Here is a 12,744-nt window from a genome sequence, read left to right as displayed (position 1 = left end):
CCCCTCTGAACATCAGTGCTTGGGCAATCCTGTCCCGCCCAGCCCCAGGGCGGGGTTTTACCTGTGTGGTGTCCAGAGCAACACTGAGTTCTCAGGTGGGATCTGCCAGGTCACTCACCTCCCGCCTTGCTCCCACACCGCTCCATGGCCCCAGCACCGTCCTCAGCTCTCACCAGCCTGAGTAAGGGGACCCTGGGGGAGCTTCTCATGTGGAAATGGGTCTCCCGTGCATCTTGGCCCTCAGTCCTGGCAACCGGTTAGCTTGCTGCCAGCCAGGTAGCTGGGTCTTTGTGCGGGAACCCCTGCCTGAATAATCTCCCTGTTCCCCCGGATCTGCCTGCCCTGCCCTCACCCCCGCCTCCTGCCCCAGCCCCGGGAGCTGGAGGTGGCTCCTACCACCGTTCCATTCAGGGCCTTGCCCGCTACGCCTGTGACACAAGGAGGCTCTGACGCGGCCTGTTCTCGGGTGCCTCTGGGGCACACCCTCCTTCTCCCAGTTCCCTCCTGCGTCCCAAGGCCAAAGCTGGAGACCTAACCTCCTTCCTGCAGGTTATCCCTGTTAATAGACTTTTGTAATCCCTGATGCTTCTCTCCTGGAGAGAAAAAGTAATTTTCACATTCTGTGGTTTCCTTTGATAGACTTGACTGTTCATCACACACACACACACTCACACACTCACACACTCACAGTTCAAGCTGGGAAACAAGCTGACCAGAAAGGTTTGTGCTCGCTCAGGACTCATGGCTCCAAAAGCCACCCTTTTGGCATGGTTTGTGGTTTGGCCATCTGTGATGGCCACTGCATCTAGGTTACTGAGGGGCTTTGCCCAACACTCGACTATCAGTGGTTCATGCTCATCCAGGACTCACATCTCCAAAATCCCCATGACCTGCAGTTGGAAGTTTGCCCCCACTTCACGCTCAGTGCGAGTTAAATTGTTGCCCTGAGTTAAAGCACATTCTTCCTCCTTGAAACTTCTGGGCACTAGGTTTCTGTGTGTGAAGTGGAGCTGGCCCAGACTCTGCAGTGGTGCTCCTGCGTGTGCTCAGATACACCTAGTCTGTGAGGTTCCTGTGAGGATTAGAGGGAAACTGGACTGAGGCGCCAGACCTGGAGCTTGGCATCTAGTGTGAGCTCATTGATGCTGGGTATAGCTTTTATCACCCCTGAGAAGGGTGTCCACCAGCCCAGAGGGGACCAGGAGACTCAACCCCGAGGCTTCTGCAGAGCCAGCTCTAGTCTCTCTGCAGAATACGCTGTGCAGGCCAGGTTCCCTCCCCTCCTGCAGAGGTTGGTCTTTTCACACCTGACTCTCAGACTTATTCCAGGGCTGGGCTGTCGAAGGGCTGCAACCTTCCATTCTGACAGGGCCCTCTCCAGGTCTGGAGGGCTGCCCTGGAGCTGGCGGGACCCAGTTCAAGCCCAGCCCCGCCCTGTCTAACTGGGAGGCCCTTAGAACACCTTCGTCTTCATCTTTCACATCCCATCTCCCGGTTTTTGAGACGGGGCTGCTGCATTCGGGTTACCAAGGGGCTCTGCCCGGCACTTGCCTGCCATGGTCATCATCATCTGTGACTCTGTGATGCACCTTGCCGAGAAGAGAACTAAGGGAGGTCCTTGAGAGAAACCGGTATTAAGAAGAAGGTCACGGATTTGTCCTCAGGGGCTCTCCAGAAGCCCAGCCCAGCGCTTGCCTGAGCTTCCTGGGTTTGCGTGAGCAAGTTTGCCAGCATCTGCACCCCAGGGGCCTCCACACCCTGCTGTTCCTGTCCTGATCCTGCCTTATTCCCTCCTGTCCTTCTGTAGGACCGGAGCCTCCATGAGGACAGAATCTCTCCCAGACAAAACACCCTGTATACAGTCTCTGTGGTTTGATCTCTTCTACCTGCGATGAACTACATGGCTTCTCCACCGTGCCTGGGGCAGCTGAGTGATGCGAGCTCTGACCCGCTCAGAGCTGCCAGTCAGCTCAAGTTTGCACGCGGGGAGCGCCCCGCCCCTGGTCCCTGACTACCCCCTGCCCCTGCTGGTCGTTACGACCATCATCACCACCTGGCTATGGGCAGTCATGTCACTTGTCACTCACACTGGCACACTTGTGAACGTGGAAGAGGGAGCTGGAATCACTCCAGGACGATGAGTGGGACCACCCGGGACAGGCCCCTGCTTGTGGAGCAGACACCGTGCAAGCCTCTGGGCTAAGCGTTTTGCCTAAATTCTCTCCAGTCTGTCAAAGGCTCCGTTAGGTCAATCTGTCTCTTGCCCCTGAAGTGATCCGAGTACTGAGGCCTGAGAGAGGAAAGGCCCAGACTGAGGCTGTGTCCCCTGCGAGAGGCAGAACCAGGCCCCCTGGGCCCACCTGCTGGCCTGCCCTCTGCTCACTTAGCGGGTGCCTCAAACGTGTGGGGCAGAGCTGTGTCACCCAGGCACCTGGTGAGGCCCGGAGGCTCAGGCGGGGAGTCGGGCAGCTCCCAGGTCCTTCGTCTACCCAGCTCCACATGGACGTCTCAGATCCCGGTGTGATGTGGGCGGTGCCCTGGTTGGGCTTTTGTGGGTGGTGGTGGCCTGGCAGCCTCCCTGCCCCCTCGGGGAGTCCAGGAGCGTGTCTCCGGCTCAGGTCCATGGCTGGGGAGTAGGAGGCCTTGTCCTTAGCCAGGGGAGCTGGAAGTAGCTCAGGTATTTTTTGTCCAAAGCAGGGATGGACACGGGGGACCCCAGTGGCCCCCGCTGGGCGCTGCATGTCCACGAACTGTGATTGACAGCAGGGACCCCTGTCTCCACGGGGCCATCACACAGAGTCTGCAGCACCTCCTCGCACTCACAAAGGCTCCTGGCGAGTCCGTGGTCCCGTAGCCCAACTGCCATCCCCTCCGGCTGCCTTCTCCCTGATCCCCTCCAGGACCCAGGCACCCAGGGGAGCCGCCACCCCAGAGCCCTGGGGGCTGTGTGCTCTACGGGGGTCATGAACACCCAGGATTTTCTGGAAATGCTCTTACCCAGAGCACCAGCGTAAGAGTGGACAACCGGGAAAGAAGATGGACACCGAGAAATACCACAGTCACACTTAGAAGACGGTGTGGTGCGTTGACTGATTTTCCTTCTTCACAGTTATATCTCTAGGTCACTGTAAATTCATCCAGTGTGGTAATTATCACTGCGTTCCTGTCTTTCTGGTGAAAGTTTGTAATCAGCCTTCTTGGGAACTTCCTGGGTAGAGTTACACTGTTTTACTCATCATATAAAACTTCTTTAACCAAAGACAGTTAATTTGTAGTATCACATGCTTTGCTGTGGCTGTTGTGTTGGTTGCTCAGTCATGTCCAACTCTTTGCGACCCCATGGAGCCCACCAGGCTCCTCTGCCCGTGGAGTTCTCTAGGCAACAATTCTGGAGTGGGTAGCCATTCCCTTCTCCAGTGGGCCTTCCCAACCCAGGGATCGAACCCAGGTCTCCTGCGTTGCAGGCAGAGTCTTTGCATCTGCGCCACCAGGGAAGCCCCTCGCGTGCTGTTCTGCCCGGTATCACCAAGCAGCTGCGGGCTGTGTGGGCAGCGGCATCACAGACTGGACGAGGGGGACTCGGCCTCACGCAGCCTTGGCGCTGCGCTGCGCTGCACTGAGAGATACTGCATGATTTTTCATACACGCCTGCCTCATAATAACACGACAGTATTATGTTATTTTCATCTCCAGTTCTCTTTGCTAACACATATACAGCCAGTTCAGTTCAGTTAACCCTCTCAGTCGTGTCTGACTCTTTGTGACCCCATGAAGACAGCACACCAGGCCTCCCTGTCCATCACCAACTCCCGGAGTCCACCCAAACTCATGTACATAGAGTCAGTGATGCCATCCAGCCATCTCATCCTCTGTCGTCCCCTTCTCCTCTGCCTTCAATCTTTCCCAGCATCAGGGTCTTTTCAAATGAGTCAGCTCTTCACATCAGGTGGGCAAAGTATTGGAGTTTCAGCTTCAACATCAGTCCTTCCAATAAACTCCCAGGACTGATTTCCTTTAGGATAGACTGGTTGGATCTCCTTGTAGTCCAAGGGACTCTCAAGAGTCTTCTCCAACACCACACTTCAAAAGCATCAATTCTTCGGCGCTCAGCTTTCTTTATAGGCCAACTCTCACATCCATACATGACTACTAGAGAAATCATAGCCTTGACTAGATGGATCTTTGTTGGCAAAGTAATGTCTGCTTTTTAATATGCTGTCCAGGTTGGTCATAACTTTCCTTCCAAGGAGTAAGCGTCTTTTAATTTCATGGCTGCAGTCACCACCTGCAGTGATTTTGTCCTAATTCCTGTGTATTTGTGATCACATTGAATGCTCCCCACACCTCTGAGAAGTAGGGTTTTAGTGAGGGTAACAGTGCTGCTTCAAGACACAGAGGCAGAAACGCAGCCACTCTCACCAGCTTGAAGATTCCTTTCCCACCCTGTGACGGTATGAGTTCCAGGTGGAAGGCGGCGTGGTGGGGCCAAGGGCTACTCTGCTCTGGTCTGTGTGTGCCTTCCGGAGTGGCTCTGGCCACTGCTGCTGGGCACTTGGAAACAGAGAACAGAGTGTGGAGGGAGACACCTGAAAACAGCCTGTGACCATCCCCTCCTCCCGTGGGGGAGGATGGAGCCACAGGACCCTGCCACTGGGCAGACTGGGAGTGTGGTCCCATGCCAGCCCCTGCCCTGCCACGGGTGGAGGGTGCAGAGAAGGGAGAACAGCCACAGGGAGCGGCTGCCCTACTGATGGGCAACTGAGGCCGCAGGAGGCAGGAGCTCCCCTGAGAGCACAGACAGTCAGTGTGGGGCTAAGGACAGGTGCTCGGACTGTCTGCCGCAGGGCCATGCTTTCCGTCGTTATGCCGTGTTGGATTGATCTATTTTTACTTATTTATTTTATTGGCTGCACTGGGTCTGTGGCTGCACACAGGCTCTCTCTGGTTGTGGGGAGTGAGGGCTTCTCTTCGTTTTGGTGCACGACTCCAGTGGCCTCTCTTGTTGCAGAGAACAAGCTCCAGGTACACGGGCTTCAGTAGTCACGGCTCCTGGGCTCTAGGGCACAGGCTCGGGAGCTGGGGCAATGGGCTGAGTTGCTTCAGGGCATATAGGATCTTCCCGGGTCAGGGACTGAATCCACGTCCCTTGCATTGGTAGGGGGATCGTTTCCCACTGTACCACCAGCGAAGTCCATGCATTGGATTTATAATTCAAAATGAATTTTAACATTTGACCACTTACTGTATCCTTCCCCCTGAATTGTCAAAGCCACTGAGTTGCCAAGTACCTTGACAGCAGACTGGAGAGCTGGGTGTTATACAGACTCTTTGAGTCCGGAGCCCTGAGGAGCTGGCAGGGGTAGGTGGATGAGAGACTGGCTGTTGGGCAGTACCAGTCCCCATGGACAGAAGGGGGCCCGCTGCTCAAGGCTTTGCAGGGACCCCTGCCTCGTCTTCCCGTAACACTGGGTGGTGAGGCTGCTTCAGGAGGAATGGCTGGGGGTGCAGCCCTGGGGCTGGGGGCAGCCTACAGCTGAAGGGTACACTGCCTTCAGCTGGGCACCTCTTCTTGGCAGGATTTCCGGAGACTCCTTGCACCTTAGAGAGCTCAGTGCTGCCCTCGGCAACTTCATTCATCATGGCCCCACCTCATGTTTCTCTCTTCTCCCTTCGGACCCCATCATCAGTACAGGATTGGGAGGTGGAGAGATGGGGAAGTCAGAAAAACAAAGCAGCAGCTGCCGTTTGGTAACAGTTTACAGGTACGGAGGTTTTGCATGTGCAGCTTGGGGGCGGGCAGGCCTCCGAGGTGCTGATAAGGGTGAGGGAAGAGTCTGGCCGCGGTGTGGAGGCTGTGCAGGTCGCTGGGCATTGTGGCAGCTCCCCTCTGCCCCCAGCCCCATCCCGGCTCCAGCCCCTTCGCCTGGAATGCGCTGCCTCCCGATCTTTAGCCTGACCAGTTTTTTCTTCTAAACTGATTCATTTTCCCTGCCAGGGGTTGGCAGGGCCAGCACAATGCATGGCCTAGGTTAGTTTAAGCAAACACCCCGATCCAGCGACAGATAACTTCTAGGAGGTTAAGAAACCAATGTTCCGCAGATCAAGTCCCTACATCATCACACACTTGGCAGTCTCAAACATGTGCACTTTTAGGGCTTCCAGATACCTTGGAACCCATCCATGGTCTCCCTATACAAAGATGAAAACTCCTCTCCTAAATTTTACCACTCAATTTATTTATTAGTCACACCTATCACGTCAAGGCTGTATATTGTCACCCTGCTTATTTAACTTATATGCAGAGTACATCATGAGAAATGCTGGGCTGGATGAAGCACAAGCTGGAATCAAGATTGCCAGGAGAAATATCGAAATAACCTCAGATATGCAGATGACACCACCCTTATGGCAGAAAGTGAAGAAGAACTAAAGAGCCTCTTGATGAAAGTGAAAGAGGAGAGTGAAAAAGTTGGCTTAAAGCTCAACATTCAGAAAACTAAGATCATGGCATCCGGTCCCATCACTTCATGGCAAATAGATGGGGAAACAGTGGAAACAGTGTGAGACTTTATTTTTGGGGGGCTCCAAAATCACTGCAGATGGTGATTGCAGCCATGAAATTAAAAGACGCTTACTCCTTGGAAGGAAAGTTATGACCAACCTAGACAGCATATTAAAAAGCAGAGACATTACTTTGTCAACAAAGGTCTGTCTGGTCAAGGCTATGGTTTTCCCAGCGGTCATGTATGGATGTGAGAGTTGGACTGTGAGGAAAGCTGAGTGCCGAAAAATTGATGCTTTTGAACTGTGGTGTTGGAGAAGACTCTTGAGAGTCCCTCGGACTGCAAGGAGATCCAACCCGTCCATTCTAAAGGAGATCAGTCCTGGGTGTTCATTGGAAGGACTGATGCTGAAGCTGAAACTCCAATACTTTGGCCACCTGATGTGAAGGGCTGACTCATTTGAAAAGACCCTGATGCTGGGAAAGATGGAAGGCAAGAGGAGAAGGGGATGACAGAGGATGAGATGGTTGGATGGCATCACCGACTCGATGGACATGAGTTTGAGTAAACTCCGGGAGTTGGTGATAGACAGGGAGGCCTGGCATGCTGTGGTTCATGGGATCACAAAGAGTTGGACACAACTGAGCAAATGAACTGAACTGAATCATGCCTATAAAAATGGATCAACTCACCTCTCAACTCAGTAAGATAGTAAGTTAAATAATCAGGGCCAACCCATGGTATGGAATATCCTTCAGTAATTCTAAAGTTACAAGACAGATGCTACATACAGTATGGAAAGATGTCTAAGACAGTAAAGTTTGAAGTAAAATAGAAATTAATTTGTTTAATTATTTAAAATATTAATACATATATTGAGACTTCCCTGGCAGTCCTGTGGTTAAGACTCTGCACTCCCAATGCAGGGGGCATGGGTTCAGTTCCTGGTTGGGCAAGTAAGGGCACACATGTAGTGTGGCGTGGCCAAAAAAATGAATAAAATTAAATTACATATATTAAGAATCTGCCATGTGCTGGGGCTGCAGCAACGAACAAGCCAGGAATCCCCGCTGGGAGCCCACACCTCTGGAGCCAGGGTGGGAAGCAGGATGGAGAGACAAGCTAGGTGGGCCACATGGGGCCACTGGTTCCGTTCTGACGGTGGCAGGGAGGGTTCATCACCCTCAATCTATCTACTGTGCAAAGTGTTGTGTATAGGGATGGTTTAAAGTAGAGAAGAGGTGATTCAGAGACACTGCCGTAGCCCAGGTGATGCCTGAGTGTGGCCTGACCACGTGGGTGTAGGGGTGAGAAGTGAGTGGATTCTGGGTTGTAGAGAGCCAGGATTTGTTGATGGTTCTGATTGTGAAAGAAGAGAGAGAAGCCAAGGAGGATCTCCATGTGGTGGGAATGGTGGTTGGACAGGGAGAGGAGCAGGCTTGGGGGCACAAGGCCAAGGCCCCTGCTTTGGACCGGTCTGCTCAGCTGATTGTGTGCAGGCTGACCTGTCAACAGGACAGGTGGTGGTCCAGGCTCAGGCTGGAGGTAGATGCTGAGAGGAGTTGTCTTCTAAACATGATGCATGGCTGGAGGAAGTCACAGAGGGAAGAGACAGGGTCTCAGACCAAGCCGGGCATGCTCCCTCATTCAGGGGCCACTCACACAAGGAGAACCCAGCCTGGGAGGTAGAGAAGGGCCAGATGTGAGCAGTGAAGCAGGAGGAGGGCCTGGAGGGGAAGATGCCTGGAAACAAGGGTAGAAAGCGATTCGGGAGGTGGGGAGAGACCAGCTCTTGCACGTGCTGCCAATGCCACTTATGTAAGATTGTGTACATGTGACAAACATTTGTGTATATATATATACGTGTATATACAGGTGTACATACAGGCAGACCTCGGAGATATTATGCATTAGGTTCTGGACTATCACAGTAAAGCAAATATTGCACTAAAGTGAGTCACACACAGTTTTTTTTTTTTTGTATGAGTATAAAAATTATGCTTACACTATACTGTAGTGTATGAAGGGTACAATAGCATTATTTCCAAAAAAATGAAAAATACTTTATGGCTAAAACATGCTTGTGTCAGACTTTATTTTTTTGGGCTCCAAAATCACTGCAGATGGTAACTGCAGCCATGAAATTAAAAGACACTTACTCCTTGGAAGGAAAGTTATGGCCAACCTAGACAGCATATTAAAAAGCAGAGACATTACTTTGCCAACAAAGGTCCGTCTGGTCAAGGCTATGGTTTTTCCAGTGGTCATGTATGGATGTGAGAGTTGGACTGTGAAGAAAGCTGAGCACCGAAAAATTGATGCGTTTGAACTGTGGTGTTGGAGAAGACTCTTGAGAGTCCCTTGGACTACAAGGAGATCCAACCAGTCCATCCTAAAGGAGATCAGTCCTGGATATTCATTGGAAGGACTGATGCTGAAGCTGAAACTCCAGTACTTTGGGCACCTCATGCGAAGAGTTGACTCGTTGGAAAAGGCCCTGATGCTGGGAGGGATTAGGGGCAGGAGGAGAAAGGGACGACAGAGGATGAGATGGCTGGATGGCATCACTGACTCAATGGGCATGAGTTTGAGTAAACTCCAGGAGTTGGTGATGGACAGGGAGGCCTGGCGTGCTGTGATTCATGGGGTCACAGAGTCGGACACGACTGAGCGACTGAACTGAACTGAAAACATGCTAACCATCCTCTGAGCCTTCAGCCAGTCATAATCTTTTGCAATAGTAACATCAAAGAATCACTGCTTACCAATCACCATACAAATATACCAATAGTGAAAATGTTTGAAACATGGTGAGAATTATCCAGATGTGACACAGAGACATGAAGTGAGGGAATGGGGTTAGAAAAATGGCACTGAAAGATTTGCTCAGCAGTGAGTTGCCACGAACCTGCAATTGGTAAAAAGCACAGCATCTGTGAAGTGCAACAAACTGACATGTTAATGCATGGAGGTTTCTGGGAAAATCCAAACCAGAGGGTTAGGGACTGGGTCTGCAGGAGCGTAAAGGGGCCTTCCTTTCCTACTGTCTCAGGTGTCCATGCATCACTCCTGTGATTCTTTTTTTAATGTGGACCGTTTTTAAAGTCTTCACTGAATTTGTTTCCATATTGTTTCTGTTTTATATTTTGGTCTTTTGGCCAGGAGACATGTGGGATCCTAGCTCCCCAACCAGGGATCAAACCCGCACCTCCTGCATTGGAAGGCGAAGCCTTAACCACTGGACCACTAGGGAAGTCCCTTTTACTCATCTGATTTTGAAAGAAGAGTAAATTTAAAAGGAGGGAAGCATCTCCAGTGAAGAGGGTCTCTCCCTCTCCCTGCAGAGCCTCCCTGCCTGCATACCCCTTCCTGAAGGGGGCTCAAGGCGCCCTGGCCTGGCCTGGCCTCCTCCTCTCCACCCCGGGTGCCCAGCCACCCCATCTTTCTCCCTGATGCAAGGCTGACTCCATGCTCCAATCCTGTCTGCACATCCCTGTTCTGAATCCCATCTGCCTTCCTGCCCCAGCAGCGTCTTCTTCCAGACCACTCAACACAGGCAGCAAAACGTAGTTCCACGGTTGGTGGCCGTTCTCTGTGAAGACATAAATTCCGTGTGAAGCGGTGGCGTTTGCAGCAGGCTGCCGAGCTGACTCGCCTTTGTCTGTGGTGCTCGCTTTATCAATGAGTTTCTTTCCAGAGCTATTTCAGACTCTGTTTTGTGCAAACGATTGAAGACATTCTGGAAATTTCTTGCTTTTTGAATTGAGCTGCTCCATCCAGACATCCCAAACCATTGAGGCCAAGCAAATAAAGTGTGTGCACACATGTGAATGTGCATACACACACACACAGACTTTCCATCTCTGTCAGGCTGAGAATCTCAGGGTAAATGAGCCAATTTGTTTTCATTTAAATATGAAAGCGGGAGAAGTAAAACCTAATGGACATGCTTGACAGAACACAGAGCTGTAAGCTGGAAAAACACCAAGATGGATTTGTCACATCTCTCGTGATAAATGATGTCTGTGCAATTAAACAGAAGCAGCCCAGTGGCTGTGAACACCTCAGCGCATTATATTTTTATCTGTAGGGCCGTTACCCTTGTGTTTCCTGTCATAGACTGTAGACATCACGGATCTGTGGAGGAGGGGCGTTCTGACTGCATCGATGCTGAGTTATGCCAGGCCGCACAGAAAAGTAGGTCAGTGGGTCACCCATGCAAACCTGAGCAGAAAGGGAGTGTGTCTGGCCCCCGAGAGCCCAGTGGTCCCAGAGCCCAGACGGCGGCTGAAGGAGCCCCTGGATGGTGCAGGCTGGATGCAGGGGGTTGGGGTGGTGGTGGCCAGCTGCATTCCATGGAGCAGGAAACCTCAGGGAAAGACCAGGGTTCGGTGCAGACGCAGGAAGAGTGAGAGAAGGGCCTGGAATCATTCTTCTGGAGCTCGCAGCTGTGGACAGATGAGAGAAGGCACACGTGTTTGGAGCCCAGCACTGTATGACTGTTGACCCCACTCACCTTGCTTGGAGCTGACTGAGATCAAGTGGATGGATCGTGGCCTTTCAGTTCTGTGGGGGTACTTGAGGAGGGATGGTTATTGAGCCCAGACTCCCGCCCGAGTGGGAGCTCCCCCCCAGGGGCCCTGGACTGTGGGCCTGAACGTGCAGGTCCACCCAGACTCAAGGAGTGGTGGGCGTTCAGGGGCAGGTGGCTTCATGGTGAAGGTCTGAGACCCAGGTGGGTGGGCTGATCCGCTAAACCCAGCGGTGCCCCGTCCTTACTCAGTTCCCATCACAGTCTTCTCCGTGCCTGAAGCTCCCCGCACACCCTCCTGTACAGACGTCATCCTTCTTGGGACAAGTGTGTGCAAGTGACCCCACTCCCCTGTGGAAACCCAGGACAGGAGCTCAAGGCCCACTTAGGTGACACTGACATCGATTCTCCAACCCCCAGGTTGTTGGTCCTGCTCCCACCCGTGCGAGCCAAGGGGGAGCATCCTCCCCTTCTACCCAAACCCTGAGTCCTTGGACAGCACACCCCAATCTTCCCATCACTCAGCTGCACGGGGGTGGGGGGGGGGTGTCCTCCTGCAGTGTGGTTTCTGGCACCTTCAACATCTTGGTCACCTTCAGATGTGGCTTTGTCTCCTTTTAACCCCCCAGGTGTGAACTGTGCATCACTGGGGAGGGCACGGAAGTGTTGCCTTTAAGCAATCAGTACTTCCTCTGACTCCAGGAGGGCGTATTGGTACTTTTTAATTTTTTAAAATTTATTTATTTGTTGACTGCGCTGGGTCTTCATTGCTGTGCATGGGCTTTCTCTAGTTGCAGCTAGTGGAGGCTTCTTTTAGCTGCAGTGTGCAGGCTTCTCACTGCAGGGGCTTCCTTTGTTGCAGAGCACAGGCTCAAGGGAGCACAGACTTCAGTAGTTGTGGTGCACAGGCTTAGCTGCCCTGTGGCATGTGAGATCTTCCTGGACCTGGGATGGAACCCATGTGCCCTGCATTGCCAGGCGGATTCTTAACCCATGGACCACCTGGAAAATCCAGATTGTTATTTTTTAAACAAGCCAAGAACATTTAAAGCTCCAAAATGGGGTTTGGACTGAAACAATGTAAGTAGTTTTCATGACTTTCCAGAACAGGCTGAGAAAGAACTGGCAGAGTCCCTGAAGCTGGGGAGTTGTGTTCAGAGGCAGATGGTCTCCTGGGCCTGGACACCAACAGGGGGACAGGAGACTGGAACCGTGCTGGGCCCCAGGGGCTGCTTAGGGGCAGGGAGGCTAGCCTCACCGCATCTGGGCTGTAGCCCTTCACCTCAGCTGTAAGGCGTGCTCCTCGGGGGTGCTTTGTGAGGACCTTCAGAGACTCTAGGCCTGGGATCTTCTCTCTGAACCAGGAATCTCCCTTCACACCTGGAGAAAATACTCCAGCTCTTGACCCTGGGCTTGCCTCCTGCATGCCCCCAGCTTGGAGAGGAGAGCCTCAGTTTTCCTGCCCTAAGTCCGCCCACCCCACCGCCACATGCTGAAGTCTGGGGAGGCAGGGCAGCCCCCACTCTGCCTACAGACCCCTGGGCTCTGGGCAGTGGTACCTCATCTTCCGACCCCGCCGTGAGGTGCTCTGGAACAGGATCTGGAAGCTCTCCCTGGAGGTTCTCCTCTTCCTTGTGCTCATTCCGACGGCTTCTGCCCTCCTCTAGATCTCGGGTGACAAAGCTTCAGCAGCAGTATCCTCACAACTGC

Source organism: Dama dama, chromosome 11, assembly GCF_033118175.1.
Source record: "Dama dama isolate Ldn47 chromosome 11, ASM3311817v1, whole genome shotgun sequence".
NCBI classification, from domain to species: domain Eukaryota; kingdom Metazoa; phylum Chordata; class Mammalia; order Artiodactyla; family Cervidae; genus Dama; species Dama dama.
The sequence above is the reverse complement of the archived record's forward strand: the minus strand, read 5'-3'. Positions refer to the sequence as shown.